This window comes from Stylophora pistillata, chromosome 4 (assembly GCF_964205215.1).
Source record: "Stylophora pistillata chromosome 4, jaStyPist1.2, whole genome shotgun sequence".
Taxonomy (NCBI): domain Eukaryota; kingdom Metazoa; phylum Cnidaria; class Anthozoa; order Scleractinia; family Pocilloporidae; genus Stylophora; species Stylophora pistillata.
In genome coordinates, this window is record NC_142522.1 from 27,161,605 (window position 1) to 27,176,490 (window position 14,886).

Below are 14,886 nucleotides of genomic sequence, written 5' to 3' on the forward strand. Positions count from 1 at the left end.
AATGTACATGTAACTTCACAATGGTGCTATCAGAGCATCCAGGTTTTGACAAATGAAAGCCCGTGGACACGTTGCAAAGATCGCCATGAACATCACCCTGACTGTCAGAAAAAGCATTATTCTTGGTTTGAATGGGTGAAATTCCGGTAAAGAGGAATGCCTGTCTGCTTGATGGAGCAGGAGTGGACTGAGCTAGCGGTGTAGCATAAGAAGTACAAGCGGCAGGATCGGAATAAACACGTGAAGTTTCCGTAGAGAACCGGAGACTTTTTGCAGCACTCACTCGCACATCTCCACTGTTGATCGTCTCCGGATCGTCTCCGGATCGTGTCTGTTTTCATCGCGTCCAAGTCTTTTTTCCCTCAGTTGCTCTCTATTTCTAAAAGCAGACAGCAGTTCCTGTTTGATTTCTCGCAGTTTTTTCGCTGCTCTTTCGTATTTAGTTAACTGCTGAAAACACTGTCGGCAAACAAACAAATTACTGTCCTCGTGGTATTTATTTACGTCAAATTCCAGCGACGATCGATATAGTCCAGCTAAATCAGTGGACGTCTTACCAAATATATAGATCTTATTTTTACCGGTAGGCATAGATGAACAAATAAAACACTTATTATTGCTTTGCACGATCTTCTCAGGCGTCTCTTCCATAGCACGTTGCATACCGCAAGGGTTTTCCCGCGAAGGAAAACACGACCTCTCGTGTGATTGGTGCAGCGTATACTTAACAATTGGTTCATGCTTTAGCGTGCACTATCGAGTTATGGAGCACGCGGGAAGTTTGGAGAGCACGAAAGAAGCGTAAGAGTTGCCCGAGGCGATAGACGAGGGAAACTCTAGCTTCTTGAGTGCTCTCCAAACTTCCCACGTGCTCCATAACACGATAGTGCACAGCTGAAAGCATGAACCAATTGTTTTAGAACATAGCCGGTGGAATTGTGCATCAAATCCGACGCGAAAAACAGACAACAATATCAGTTGAAGCGAATCGTGACGGCGCTGTTTCCGAGTCTCCATTTCCTTTGTTTTTATCTCTTTCTGCCTCATTTAAGAGCTCTAGCCCAAGGGAAAAGGTCGAAACATTGTCTTCGTTTTCGGACTAGTAGGCCGAGTTTCTGTTTGTATCCATTATTGTCGCGAAATATATTATTTTTCCCCGCGCTAACAATGGCCGCTCGCGCGAAAAAAAAAGTTCTGGCGAAGTCGGATTTGCTGACGCTATCAGCGTGCACCATCGGGATTTTGAGCACGCTCACGTATAATGAATTTAATTGCGCGACTCTGCTAGCTATGTTCTAAAATGTCAACTATTTCATTGGTCCGAGCAAACAAAAGCGCAACGCAAAGAGAAAGGAATGTATGTCGGTTTGAAGCAGCCGCGTGGGGACGGGGAGCGTTGCGTGACTCCGGCCCGAGCGGCTGCGAAGGAGACTACCCCCAAAAAGGCTAGATTAGATCCAGATGCCACTGGGGCAAATTTGACCTGGACAAATACCAAGCCATCTACGTCGTCGGCGATTAAGTATGGCTGACGTTCAACTTCCTTACAATAATAATTTGCGTTTCCTCAGAAATACTGCGGTACACATGATAAAATTTATCGCCTGAACCTGCAACAAGATTAGGCAACCGGAGACCGCCAGCAATGTTAGCACCAAATCCTTCATTTTGGTTTCACCGCAAACTCAATAGATTGCAGGTGGAAATAATATCCGGATTCAAGAAAAAGATCGGTTACACGACAAAACTTTCCGGATTCAAAAGTTATCGGATTCAAAGTTCCCACTTTAAATTCCGGATTCAAAATCTCCGGAGACACGACCAAACCGGGGAGTTTTTATTTCGGTTTCGTCCACTTTCGTGCAAACGGCAAAATCAATCCGGTACTAAAACGTTTCGGATTCATCACGAATCCGGAACAATTTCCTCTAGTGTAAACCTATTAACTATTATATAATTTATGCTAAGATTTCCCGCCAGAAACAGCAGTCATTGGATATGTACACACTATTTCTAACCAGCGTCGCAATAGAATGAATACACTTGATTACAGTTCTTTCGTCCTTCAAACGTCCCCGAATAACCTGGTACATGTCTGTTGATTTGTAGAGTTGACTTAGGGGAAGAGTAGTAAGCGGCGAACAAAGAGCACTAGGTTTCTAGAACCCAACTGCCACGTTTATTTCTACCTCGTGGTCTTTCGTTACCATGATAATTTATGCTAATTATGACAATCAGATGAGATAGCCAATCAACAATGGCCTTCTGCATTCCAAGCATAAACGACCACTGCTTCTTGAAAGTGCAAACAACCACACGCCCATAAAGTTGAGAGACCTAACCTACACCAAAGACGAAGAAGTAGTAGTGAATGAGATGACGGACATATCCGAACACTGCAACTCACGGAGTACAATTTCCAGTTCAACCCAGGTCTTCAAGAAACAGAACCAGAGCCTACTACCATCTTGGACATCCTCAATACAAATAAAGAATGGGATGTGGTCTCTCCTCGAGGAAAAATAATCAGTTTGAATAAACAACGCGAAGTGGGCAGTCCTAGGAAGCGATACAACCTAGTCGAAGCTGTGGTGGCCGATGAGAGTGGTTCCATTCCCTTGGACATTTGGGAGAACCACACTAACCAAATTACGGAAGGTAGGTTGATCAAAACTTGCTCAACGATCGGTTAAGTGTATTCAATTGTAATTTTCCCGCATTATACCAAATACCAAGATCTCATCATTGCCTAATTGGGACATCTCTGGCAAATGATTTTTGGTTAATTTTTTTTTCTGTTAAAACCTTTTGATACATTCTACAGATCAATCCTATACATTCACGACCGTTAAGGTCAGAATACGTGGAGGAAACAAGAAACTCGCCACTGCTCCCGACACCAAAGTTACAGTGTGCAATGACGACAGTTTGGTAAACCTATCAGTTGACACCAATGGAAGGCAGACTGAAGAAAATCTTCAAGTCACAGAAATTGATTCCATTCAGAGTATTGAACAATATTTAAACTGCCAAAACTGCAAAAAGATCATGCAAGGCACTTGCACGACTGTAGTCAAATGTGACAGTTGTGGTTTTATGATGAGGTCTAACCGATTCAAAACAAAGATCTGTGCGCAAATAGTGGTACTTAATAACGATGCCCAACAGCCAACTCTGAGAATAGATGAAGATATACTTTCCAAAATGTTGGAAACTGACATTCAAACATTACAACCTTACGAAATAGCAGAGAGCCTCTGCAAACTAGTGAACTTCAATCTATCCTATAACAGTGAAACATATCTTCTTACAAATTTTGCAATGTAAAGCCTTGGTTAAACGGCGCATGATAGTCGATGATTCTCTTCAAACTATCATCAGCTATCACCAACTATCATTCGCATGGTCAAACGGCCAAAAAAGTTCGTGATAGTTGATGATCACCGGCAGTCACGCGAGCAGCTAGTTCCAGGCTCTTTTCGCGTAAAATGTGAACACTAACATGGCTTTGCGTGAGACAAACAAAATTGTTGAAGAATGAATTTATCACGACGAAAGAGGGCGGCAGCTTGCTTACTAGTAATCGATTTGATGGAGGAGTGTACGGAGGATGAATCTGGATAGCGTTGGTGGAAGAGAGGACGGACAAAGGAATGGATTAAAAGGAGAAACGCAAGGGGGATGTTGAAATTGGTGGAAGAATTGCGAGTGGAGGACACTGCCGCTTACAAGGAAATGTTGCGAATAAACTTTGAAACATTTCAGGAAATCTTGACCGCTATCGGGCCTGAGATTAAACCGGGCCATTTTAAACGAGCCCGCCGATTTTCGGAGGAAACAGCCGACCAAAAACTATACATACATACCTACCTACCTACCTACCTACATACCTACATACCTACATACCTACATACCTACATACCTACATACCTACATACCTACATACATACCTACATACCTACATACATACATAGTACATACATACATACATGCATACATACTTACTTACTTTATTGTAACTCCCTAAATATTCACCGCTAACAACCGACACTGAGATGAATAGTTGTTTTAGTATATACCAAAACAGTGAGATAATATACACCACCAAAAATTGATTTTAATTCATACATTCCAGCAACGGTTCCAACATTTTCACGAGCGGAAGTGAACAAGTGAGGTTACGCAAGATTAATTTGCATTTGTAAACAAAACCTTTCTCATTGGTTTTATCGATAAACTCCGGGTTAAAAACTTAAACCATTACCTTTAAACACGGCCAACCAAATTTAGTCGCTTTCTTTGTGTTTTCAGGGACTGCTTCGTCGCTGATTTGAGTGATTTCTTCGCTTGTCACGGATGCAAACCGGGACGCCATTTTTTCCCCGAGGTTCTCGGAGGTAAAATAGCAAAGGCTATTTGGAGTTTGACTAGCCAATCAGAGCGCGCCTTCAACGCCATCCACTGTTTTAGTATATACTAATTGGTGATAGTCGATGATACCGCATGATAGTTGGTGGTTAAACGGAAGCGCGCGCTTCAACTATCATCGACTATCATGCGTCGTTTGACCAGGGCTTGAAGGCTTTACATTGACCTAAAGATATCAAGCAACTTGTACGTTGTGTTTTTAAAATGTGAAAAATACTTGATTATTTTTTTTCATAAGAAACTTTGCACTAAAACATATGTTGTCATGAAAATTAGCAAGTGAAACTCTACCAATGACAATATTAGTAGAGTTTTTTGTTCAGTTACGGATTGATTTATTTTAATAAAATCAAGTTGTGTTTACATTTATGTCTATTCTAATCAAAAGTCAACAGCCCCTGGGTCTGCAGTAGTCCAAAGCAAATAAGTGGTGAAACCTTCAAAAAAACAACAGCCAAGAAAGTCCCGAGTTCACGCAGCCGTGCATCTGGTTTTTTTTTTGCGTTCAGTAGCATTCAGTCACAAAACGCAGTTCCACTACAGCGCATGCGCGAAGTGTTCGCGCATCCGTAGAATGAACCCCAGAACGCATGATTTAAACCAATGGCTAAATGGCTACCTTCGTGGACAATTCCTCGCTTGATGTGCGCGAAAGAAATTCGATGGCTGTTACGCTCAATACACATACAAAGTCACACACCGTTCGCCTAAGACCCACACAAAAACTTGTGGAGCGTTTTGGGAACGGGTCGGTCCGCGAACTTTACGAGAGATCAATTTACGAGCGATCCTTTCCGACTGAACCTTCTATCGAGAAATATCAAGCGAAACCTGCTATATCAAACGAGCTATCTCATATTATGTTTACATGTAAACACAACTGTGTATTTAGACGTGATCGAGAACCCAGTAGAATACCAGAAGCTACTCTAAAACGTCTCCGAAGATAGGGCAGGAAACTGAAGGAGTTTCTTGATGAACGTATTCGTCCAAGCGTACCGGAATCCTCTTGGCTACATCGCTGTGTGAAGGATAGATGAGTTATAAAGAATGTTTGTAAGCTTAATACGAAGAGGGTAAGATTAAATAAAGTTACATAACATGAGAAAAAGCACTTGTTGTACTGTTCTGTGAGGTTATATCAAAGGATAATTAAATTGAAGTATAGAGCAAGTCGGTATTTATTATTGTTTTCTTGTAATAGACCCATGTGTCTTTATAAGAGTCAGACACGTGCAAACTATTGTAAATTTCAACTGAGTTCAGATATAGAGTAAAACCCTTGTCCTACTCCAGTGTAAATTGACTAGCAAAACAATAGCGGCATCGTATAGCCAAGTATTTGGACAAAATTCAGGACAACAATGTGTTACAATGAGTTTATGCTCTTTGAATAGTCCATTTTACAGTTGTGTGCTTGGTTGCCAAGCCTTTGAATGGGAGTGAGACTAGGGTTGACCTTGTTATGATACAAACCTGGCTGCCTTTCAAATGTAAATCACTTTGTTATCATGCTAAGTAGATACAGGTCTCAATCATAACAAGGTCACCTTCAGCCTCACTCTGAATCAAAGGCTTGGCAACTAAGTACACAACTGTAAAATGGCCTATTACAATAACAAACAAGGAATCAATTCTGCTAGGGATCTCGTGTCAATAATGAATATTGGAAATCAGTTGTATTCAAGTTTGGCTCAGTTAACCAGACAATCATTTTCAATGCAGACAGAATTACCCACACTTTTAAATGTGTTTGAGGCTGACTATGGACTTCAATACAGTGAAAGCTACACTAGCACTATTCATCAAGAAGCTACAGTAGAAGGATATCAGTACTGTACCTCAGATAGAGCCTTTCAATCACATATCCAAAAATTTCAACAATTTTGTCTTGACATTAGGATGTACTGCAGTTGCTATCTATTGTAAAGGTAATGTGGGCTTGAAAATATTCGATTCTCATGCAAGGGATATGTTGTAGGTCAATTTGTTCTTTAGGTAAATTTGTTTCAAACTAGGTTAATTTAATCTCAACCTAGGTCAGTTGCTGATGCCTGTCTGTCTGTCTGTATTTTGGATGGTCGCTTACGGAAGGTTTGACTGTATTTTAAAAAAATTTCAGGTTCCAGACATCTCAACACAGCCAAAAAAAAAAAGCAGACAAACAGACATCAGCAACTGACCTAGGCTGAGATCAAATTAATATAACCTAGTTTGAAACAAATTTACCTAAAGAACAAATTGACCTACAACAGATATTTATGGTAGAAGCCATCCTCAAGGCACATGTGTGCTGCTTGAAGTATCATTACTGAACAACTTAGTGCATTATTTTCACAGTATACATAACAATGATAGATTTGAGTTGAAAAAGGGTTAAAATTAATAAAGTTCAAAATAGTACCCTGTTCCAAAGTCATGCCTGTGAAACCGGAAAGTTAACTGTGGGTTGTGCTGTGGCTGTCTATTGACTCTGCTACTCCGTAATAAAATCATGTAGTTATTGGAATTCAAACACCTTATATAGTGTTATTCAGTATGGCAAAAGATTATATGAACATTTCCCTTGGCAACAATAATAAGTTTACTCTAGTTTGAGCACTCTGGCATGGCTTAGACGATACCACAAAGGTTGGGTCGTTTGGGGTGACCGTCTCGGTTCTCCCCCATCCTAGCATTAGCACTGCACTGATGAGGCCCAGAAGGCCGAAACAGTACTGTCTGCAGTTAGATATAGCTCTTTGGCATACAAAGCTTTGCTTTCATGTCCAAATTGAGCACTCTATCTAGGATGAGTCATTGCCGTTGCAATTGCGCATGCTCGCTAGTTTACTCTAGTTTGAGCACTCTGGCATGGCTTAGACGATACCACAAAGGTTGGGTCGTTTGGGGTGACCGTCTCGGTTCTCCCCCATCCTAGCATTAGCACTGCACTGATGAGGCCCAGAAGGCCGAAACAGTACTGTCTGCAGTTAGTTATATATATATATATATATATATATATATATATGTCAACTTTTGTTTTATATGAGTTAGATTCTGTAACTGTAAAATGTTATTTAATATAATAACTAGAACGGATCATCCAAGAAACTGAGGAAAACATTGAACCTCGTGGTTTAACTTAGGAATTATTCCTCGGTTAGAATTATTTGATGTTGTTTCCGGTCAATAATAATAATAATAATAGTTAATCTTTATTATGGATGCCAACATCACAAAAAAGTGGTTTACAGAGGGGTCCCCTAAAAGTAACTAAATAAAATATAATTACTTAAAAATAAAAATAAAAAAAAATACATATCGAAAAATATGAAGATAAAACTACATTAATTTGAAAATTAACACGCGAAAAACGAAACTTATTAAAATAGTGCTTTCTTGATACCACGCTTAAATTGGCTTAAGGTGGGTACATCTCTTAGGGAAAGGGGTAAGGCATTCCAAGCGTCCGGTGCAAAGTTTATTGTTATCCAGTGCCCCCATCTTCTGTGTGCGAATGATTTGCGGATATTTCGCTTGGATCGTGTATTATAGTTATGATAGTTACTGTTAAAAGAGCAGTGAAAAGTGTGCATACAAAGGTTATTAACTACCTTAAACATAAAAATAGGAGGATGCTCCGCTCTCCGCCTTTCTAGAGGTTTCCAATAGAGCTTTGAAAGTGCATCGCTCGCGGAAGCAGTAGGGGTAAGATCTAAAATGATTCGCGCAGCCTTGTTGTGAAGGATCTGTAGCTCCGTCATAAGTGTACTGTTGCCCCAGTCTCCCCATATAATATCGCCGTGGTCAAAAAGGGGCAGAACAAAAGAATTAAAGAAAGTTATCCTAGCGCTTTGTGGGAGACACGACTTGATGCGCCGCAAAAGGCCTAGCTTCTTGTTTATCTTATTACGCATGTGCTCAATATGATCCTCCCAAGTAAGATTCTGATTGATAATTAATCCTAAGTAATTTGTGAATGGTAATGGCGGTCACGTTTTATTATGCTCTCGTTTTTCCTCTCCTGTTTGCTTCCCTTTTTCACTCTTGGTTCTCATGCTACCCTGAACTGGGAGATGATCAGTCTCCACGTTACTCGTTCTTGGGAAACAACATCAAGCTGCCACCTTAATCTGGCCTGGAAGCGTTTTACCGTAGTACAAGTCCAACTCGCCGCCTGACCGCCATTTTGGGCTCGCCAAGAAAGGCCACGACGAAGAGGATATTTTTCTTCCTCCTTCTCCTAGGCGGAGATATTCATCAAAACCCTGACCCGATAAAGTTCCCTTGTGGAATTTGCAGCAAACCTGTTAAGATAAACCAGAGAGGCATTTGCTGTGATTCGTGCGACCGATGGTATCACACTCGTTGCTGTCTAATTGGCGATCATATGTACGACATCCTGGCAAATTCGTTGGGTTCGTGGATATGTTGCGACTGCGGGCTACCGAACTTCTCTGATTCACTATTTAACTCGTCCATGGAAAGTAACCTTAATAATAACTCCTTCTCTTCGCTTTCATCCACTGATTCAGACCTATAAGATAATTTCACTCCTAACTCGAAGAATAATTATATCTCTTCTCGACGAGGGAGAAAACAAAACTTGAGAAAACTGAAAGTTTTAAACCTCAATTGCAACAGTATCAGGAGTCAACAAAAAAGTGGCCTCTTCAAAGCTAAGGTCGAGGACGAGAAACCTCATATTATTATAGGAACTGAATCTAAACTTGATGAGTCAATCAAAAACTCTGAGGTCTTCCCCAGCGACTACGAAATATTTCGTAAAGATAGAATCGATGCCAATCCTGGAGGTGGGGTTTTTATCGCTGTGCATAATTCTATTATTGCAACACGTCAAGCCAAACTTGATTGTCAAGCTGAAGCTCTATGGATCAAGATTGAAATGGCTAACCAGAAGCCCCTGTATATAACTTCTTTTTATCGTCCACCAGGAAGCGACGTACAACCACTTCATTCTCTCAACCATTCATTGGATTGTTTGCATGGTAATGGATACTTCCCTAGAATTATCATTGCTGGTGACATGAATGTTCCTGACATAGATTGGTCCAATAACACTCTAAAGAATGATCCACAATATGGTGTTTTCGTGAATCAGACATTCCTCAATATTATTGATGATCATGGTCTTACTCAACTTGTGTCTTTTCCTACAAGGCAGGCATCAGTGCTTGACTTAGTGGTTACCAGCCATCCAGATCTGGTGAACAACTTAATGAGCTCTGATGGCATAAGTGGTATTAATGATCACGTCGCTGTGACCTTTGAGTTGAATCTTAAAGTCAAAATTAGCAAGAAGAAACCTAGAACAGTATACAAGTTTGCTAACGAAAATCTTGAGGATATACACTATGATGCAGAAACCCTCAGTAAGACCTTCAAAGGAGACCCAGAGAATATAGTATCGAGGGTAACTGGCAGTTCTTCATGTCAGGATTATTGTCAATTCTCGATAGTAGAGTCCCAAAAAAAAAGATCGGATCATGGAATGATTCCCGTTGGATTACTAGGGATCTCAAGAAACTATTGAGAAATAGAAGAGGCTTTATAACATCTATAAGAAATCAGGGAAAGCTAGTGATAAACTGAAATATCGGAGTTTCCATAAAGCATTAAAAACCAAATTTAGATCAGCACAAGATCAACACATAGCAAATACTCTTGATAGTGCCATGAAGGAGAAACCAAAGAAATTTTGGTCCTATATTAAATCTAAATAACAAGATCAAATTGGCATTCCTCCATTATATGTTAATGGTAAGGTGTTGACTGACAGTACAAGTAAAGCTGAAGCTTTAATCAACCATTTTCAACAGATTTTCTCCAAAGAGAATTCTTTCTCCATGCCGAACATAGGCTGCAGTGACATTCCAGCTATGGAGTCAATAATTTTTAACAGAGAGGGTATAATTAATCTTCTTCTTAGGAACTTAGATACCAAGAAAGCCAATGGCCCAGATAAATTGCCTACTACTCTACTTAAATAACTGCATCAGAAATAGCTGAAGTTGTTTCTTTCCTTTTCTCCCAGTCATATGAGTCAGGTCAACTCCCCAATGACTGGAAAAATGCTTATGTAGTACCAGTTTTTAAGAAAGGTGACAGACATGACCCACGTAATTATAGACCTGTTTCCCTTACTGCTGTATTATGTAAAATCATGGAAACTATTATTTATAGGCACATTATGCACCATCTTGAGGACAATGACATCTTATTTGCGAACCAACATGGATTTCGAAAAAATCATTCATGTGAATCTCAATTGATTCTGACTGTTGAAGACCTGGCCAAGAACTTAGATCATGGAGATCAAATGGATATTATCATTCTGGATTTCAGTAAAGCCTTTGATAAAGTTCCCCATCAACGCCTCATCAGCAAATTGCAGTTTTATGGCATTCAGGGAAGCACCCTTACTTGGATTGAATCTTGGCTCACTAGTAGATCTCAAATTGTCATAATTGATGGCGTGAGTTCAAAATCTGTTGATGTGACTTCAGGGGTACCTCAAGGCACGGTACTTGGTCCATTGATGTTTTTATTATTCATTAATGATATGCAAAATGGGCTACTGAGGATGTACACTAAGATTGTTTGCTGATGATGCTTTGTTGTATTATAAAATCACTCATCATGATGACACCTTGGCTTTACAGCGAGACATAGACAAGCTAGGCCAATGGGCTAATAGGTGGCAGATACAGTTCAATCCTTCTAAATGCTACAAAATGTCTGTTTTCCGTAGTAGATCCCCGGTTGTTAAAGACTACACTCTATACAACCAAACCCTGGTATCTGTTCGACAACATCATTATTTAGGTGTTTTGCTGTCTAGTGATCTGCGGTGGAACACTCATGTGGACAAGATTGCTAAAAAGGGGAACTCTTCACTTGCGTTTGTGAAAAGGAACTTGTATGCCTGCTCTGAAGAAACTAAACGTGCAGCTTATGTATCACTTGTCAGGCCACATTTAAAGTATGCGTCTGCAGTATGGGATCCTTATAGACAGAATCAAGTGGAGAAACTAGAAGCTATCCAAAGTCGCGCAGTGAGATTTATTAAACATGATTATAGTTATAACACCAGCGTGTCCAATTTGAAGAAATCCCTATCTTTGGATTTACTAAGCGAGATAAGAAAATTCCATCGTTTACAAATTTTCCATGAATCTGTGAACAATAGTATTGCTTTGCCTATCCCGTCTTATTGTCAAATGTCTATTAGGAAAACTAGAAATTACTCGACGAATTCATTTATTCAACCACCTGTACATCATGATTACTACAAGTATAGTTTCTTTCCGAGAACTATAATGGACTGGAACTGTTTATCACCTGGAACTAGATCACTTAATTATTCAGCTTTTTACAGTACAAAATTTTTCTGAGTTTTTATTTTTTAAGCATAGCTATATCGTTAATTACATATTTTATTTATTTTTTATTTATTATTTTTATTAGCTATGTTTATATTTTTATTCTTTTATCTCTTCTTGATGTGTAATAGCGTTGAAGAGTAATAAAGTAGATGTAGATGTAGGGAAAGCATTCTGCTTCCTTAAGTTGCTTACCATCGGCTGAAATAACAATGGAATCGATTCTACGTAGTCTCGAGTTACTAACTTTTAGCATAAATTGGGACTTCTTGATGTTAAGAGTAAGTTGATTAAGTTTCAACCAGTCACATACTTGTCTGAGGTCCGAGTCCATCTTAGTTTCGATTTCTGAAATAAGTCTGGAGGAAAAATATAAAACGGTGTCATCAGCGTACGAAGTAATGCTACAAGATTCAAGAACGTTTGATGAGTTATTCATATAAATTATAAACAATAGCGGGCCCAAGATTGAGCCTTGGGCAACTCCGACAGATACTGTGTCTGGGTCAGACTGAGCTCTGCCACAGCAAGTAACTTGGTTTCTGTTGGAAAGGAAAGAATCAAACCAGTTCTGTGCAGTATCATCCAGACCAAAGCGAGACAGTTTACGTAGCATCAATAGCAGGATGGAGTGATTCACGGTGTCGAACGCCTTTGTCAGATCTAAAAAGACGGCCCCCGTAACAGTGCCGTTGTCCATGCCGAGGAGTAACTGATCAATAAACTATGCAGAAGCTGTGTCAGTCGAAAACCAAACTGTTTTGACGAGATTAGGTTATTCTCTGTTAGGTAGCCATAGAATTGAGTGTGAACAGCATTTTATAAGATCTTACTTAACGTTGGCAGTACTGAGATAGACCTGTAGTTGGACGCGTCCTGTTTGTCACCTTTCTTAAAAAGGGGTATGAACCTCACGTTTTTCCAAACGGAAGGAAAAGTTCCTGTTTGTAGCGATAGATTTTATGACGTCAACGAGGGCGCAATAATATGTCCAGAGTCCTTAAGCAGGCGGGCACTGATTTTATCTAACCCTGTAGCTTTATTGTGTTTTAAACGCTTGATAGCGTCCCTGACAAAACTTTCAGATATCAGCCGGAAAGAAAACCCGGAACCAGTGATATTAAGATTGACCTCGGGCTGGTTAGAGAACGACAAGTCCGGAAATTTTTCGGCAAGTTTTCTGCCGATACTTACAAAAAAGGTGCTCAAAGCAGTAGCAATTGACTCGTCACAGGTGACAACTGCGTCATCTACTCGTAGACTACAGATGTTTATGGAGGTCTTTGACGATGGTAGAGTCTTTTTAAGTGCTTTCCAAAACCCTTTAGCATTTCCTCGATTTTCTTGAATCAGATTGGAATAATAGTCTGATTTAGCTTTCTTAATGTCGCAGTTGACTCTGTTTCTTAGTAGTCAGTAAACGCGCCAATTTCGACTGTTCTTGTTTTCTTTTGCTTTCTTGAGATGATAATCGCGCTTTCTCATTTCATTAGCGATGGTTGAAGTCATCCACGGGACTGACGATCCTCTAACTCCTCGGGTTTAGTTGGTGCGTGGGCCTCAACAACGTCCAAGAAGAGCTTATTCCATGTATTAACACAGTCGTCCAGGTTGTTGGTGTTATTAAAAACGACATGCCGGGGAATATTCTCAAGATTTTCATGAATATGAGTGAATATAGTTTATATCTGACAACCTGCAGCCCAGAGGCTGAATTACGGGTGCAATGTAAGGTTGAGAACAGACGTCAGCATATTAGGCGCCTCTGGCAGCCGCTTCAGTCTATCGATCTCACCTTCCCACCCATCCCACCCCAGGGGAGGACATCCATCACACAGTAATCTCGTGCGTGGGAAATTAACGTCTCCTACCCCAACCCTGCAGGAGACGGGACCTCCATTTATTCGTCCCTATCCGAGAAGACTAGAATATGTAACCATTTCTTGATGTTATAGAAAGGTAGCAAATTCTTCTCAATTATTTTAAGACCTTGAGTGCTGGTCCGACCGGGGCTCGAACCCTCGACCTCCCGCACAACTGTCCAGCGCTCTATCCATTGAGCTAACCGGGAGGCGGTCATTGAAAGAGTCTTTGTTGTAGTTCTTGTATGAACGATATTCGATAGTTTTGGGAGCAAGTCGGGGAAGACCGGATTTAAGGACACAGTAAACAAGCGAGTGATCACTACGTCCGAGATCAAAAGCTCCAGACTCGACAACTTTGTGGTTGGCGTTTGTAAACACTAGGTCAATTAGCGTCTCAGAATGTTCGGTGACGCGTGTCGGTTCCTTTATCAGTTGTTTTAGTTCAAAAGCCCCTGTAATTCCCCGGAGTCTTCGTTTCAGCGAAAACTTTGCATTTTTCTGTTGGACAGAGAATCAATGTTGAAATCTCCCAGAAGAACTTTCTCATTAGTAGAATCAATTCTAGACAGAGAATCATTTAGATTATCCAAAAAGATATCCACAGGCTGATCTGGGGGTCTGTAGACATTGCCGATGATAAGTGGCTTGCATCTTGTTCGGTTTATTTTAATCCAGACAGACTCATTTGCATTCATGAGGTCTTCTTGCTCGATAAAATTTAAACCTTCGCGGCAATAAATTGCTACACCTCCCCCTTGCTTTCCTTCCCGGTCTCGTCTTACACAATTGTATCCCGGTATGTGAATTTCCTCATCCTGAATACTGTTTGAGAGCCAGGTCTCCGAGAATGTCCACGGGATCCCTGTTCATGTACGCGGACGATACGTCAATTTTCAGCATCGGAGAGTCTAAAGACGCAGCGATTGCTTCCTTGAACTGCGCTCTGCAAGAGGTCTACAGGTGGTGCCTAGAGAATCGCTTAACACCTCACCCGGCTAAGAGCGAAGTCATGTTAATTAGTACACCAACCATTATAAGACCGCTACCTCCAACATTTTTGGGTAAAAAAATCGCGTCTTCTTGGAATGATTGTAGATGACAAGCTTACCTGGATACCGCATATGCTAACTAAAGAAAAACTTTGCGAAAAAAATAGACTTATTGAAGCGCTCAAGGTTCTTGCCCAAAAATGTCCTTTTAAAGTTTTA